Genomic DNA, 2,773 nt, shown 5'->3' on the forward strand with positions numbered 1-2,773 from the left:
CCTCCCCCTCCTTTTTCCTGGAGTCGGTTGTTGTTCTTTTACTTTTTCAGTTCGTAGCATTAAAACATCATCATTTGATACAGTTGCTGTTCTACAAACGGCCCCCAGGGGGACGGGCAGGAAGCAGGTTCTGGCTCCCAGATTGGATAGAAGTTCTGTGGTTAGAACTGTGAGTGTGATGATGTCATCGTCTGCTCCGTCAGCGCTTTGTTTACGTTTTTTTTTATTGAACTGAAAATGTGGACGTTGCACAGTGGGCCGCATCACCGGGAGTGGACCGTACCACGTGGACCACACATCATGTCCTCATGTCCTCATGTCAACATGTCCTCATGTACTCATGTCATCCTGTCCTCATGTCCTCCTGTCAACATGTCCTCGTGCTGTCCTCCTGTCCTCATGTCTGTCCTCATGTCCTCCTGTCAACATGTCCTCGTGTACTCATGTCCTCATGTCAATATGTCCTCATGTACTCATGTCCTCATGTCCTCATGTACTCCTGTCCTCATGTCCTCCTGTCAACATGTCCTCATGTCCTCGTGTACTCATGTCCTCATGTACTCATGTACTCATGTCCTCATGTACTCCTGTCCTCATGTCCTCCTGTCCTCATGTCCTCCTGTCCTCATGTCCTCCTGTCCTCATGTCCTCCTGTCCTCATGTCCTCCTGTCCTCATGTCCTCCTGTCCTCATGTCCTCCTGTCCTCATGTCCTCCTATCCTCCTGTCCTCATGTCCTCCTATCCTCCTGTCCTCATGTCCTCCTATCCTCCTGTCCTCATGTCCTCCTGTCCTCATGTCCTCCTATCCTCCTGTCCTCATGTCCTCCTATCCTCCTGTCCTCATGTCCTCCTGTCCTCATGTCCTCCTATCCTCCTGTCCTCATGTCCTCCTATCCTCCTGTCCTCATGTCCTCCTGTCCTCATGTCCTCCTATCCTCCTGTCCTCATGTCCTCCTATCCTCCTGTCCTCATGTCCTCCTGTCCTCATGTCAACATGTCCTCATGTCCTCATGTCAACATGTCCTCATGTCCTCCTGACCTCATGTACTCATGTACTCCTGTCCTCCTGTCAACATGTCCTCCTGTCAACATGTCCTCATGTCAACATAATAGTTTACAGAGTAGTGGGAAAATCAGCGAGGGCAGATCGTGTTCTTACGTTACAGCAGTGATTCTCAAGGTGGGGGGCCGGGCCCCTCTGGGGGGCAGCTGTGTGTCACAGTGAGGAGATTTTGACAGAACCTTTTTTTTTAATTAATTTCCAAAAATGTTCTCTAAATGCCCTAATTTTATGAGGAACATACAAAAAAAGATACAATTTTGAAAAATAATTTTAGCAAAAATTTCTGTCATAATTGATTAGAATCAACGTGTTTATTACAGCCAGGCAGCCTGCTGCAGCGATTCCCACATGATGTGTGACTGCACACTGATGTGCCGAGAGGCAAGTCTGGTTGTGCTGTGGGATTTAGTTTACAAAAATACATTATTACTACAGCAAAAACATCTGTGGACACGGGACTGTGCAAAAACGACTCGATCTTTCCTGTAGACCAAGCCTTGTAAAAATAAAACTATAAATAAAATGATTAACCCTTTTAAACGTGTCTCATCTTTTACCAGATAACTCGCTTGATCGTAGACTTGGTACAGCCCATGAGCTGGCAGTTAATAAACTGGGCTTGTAATTGGAGAACCGTTGGGGGAGCCGTGCATTACTGTAAAAATTGCTTTTTTGACAGAACATTTTATAAAAACTAATTTTCCAAAAATATTCTCTAAATGCTCTAATTTTATGTGATACATACAAGTAAAGATAAAATTCTGAAAAATAATTCTGGACAAATCTTTGTCAAACTCTTTTGTGTTTTTGACCTAGAACAACACCAAAAATTCACCTTTTTACAGAAAACTTTATAAAAATAAGTTTCTAAAAACGTTCTCAAAAAGACATTTTAATTTCCAAACAAACCTTAGCCTCAATTCTAATTTTATTATTTGTTTTTTTTTAAATCAAGTTTGTTTTTTCATTTTTTATTTTTTAACCTTTTTTTTTTACATTTTTTTGTTCTGTTCCCACATTACGTGTTTTTTGATTCTCCGATGTTCGAACGTTCCTCATGTTCAGCACTGGTTTCAGTTACTGTTCAGCGTCAGAGGAAATCTAACCCTAACCTCAGGGTTGAGTCCCTCAACATGATGTCATGACCGTGTTCCACCAACAGTCTGTCAGGCCGTGAAGAAGGTGCGTGTTCTTTCTCATCTTGTTCTTGAAGGTTCCTCCGTCTCTGCTCGTCCTCGTGCCAGTGGAACCGTTTCCAGCTTTTTTTTTTTTTTTTTTGCTAAATCATTTTCTCGTGTTTTCATCTGGTTGTGACAGAGTTTGTCGTTGCAGCCAGAGCTGCTTCGCACCGATGTTGTTTAGAGACTGATTACATCATCATCTCCACAAACACGTGAAGGTCTCAAAGGTGAAATGAACAAACGCTCCATCACTGAACAGAGGTACACACTGAGAAGAGAGCTGTAAACAGGAGGAGAAACAGATGATGTCAGTCTGGCAACGACCAGGAACCAGGGTTAGAACTACAGACCAAACACCGGGGGGTTAGAAGAAGAAGGAGGAGGAGGAGGAGGAGGAGAGGAGGAAGAAGAAGAAGGAGAAGAAGAAGGAGAAGAAGAAGAAGAGGAGGAAGAAGAAGAGGAAGAAGAAGAGGAAGAAGAGAAAGAAGAAGAAGAAGAAAAAGAAGAAGAGGAAGAAGAAGAAGAAGA

Source organism: Cynoglossus semilaevis, chromosome Z (assembly GCF_000523025.1).
Source record: "Cynoglossus semilaevis isolate Cse_v1.0 chromosome Z, Cse_v1.0, whole genome shotgun sequence".
In the NCBI taxonomy this organism is placed as follows: domain Eukaryota; kingdom Metazoa; phylum Chordata; class Actinopteri; order Pleuronectiformes; family Cynoglossidae; genus Cynoglossus; species Cynoglossus semilaevis.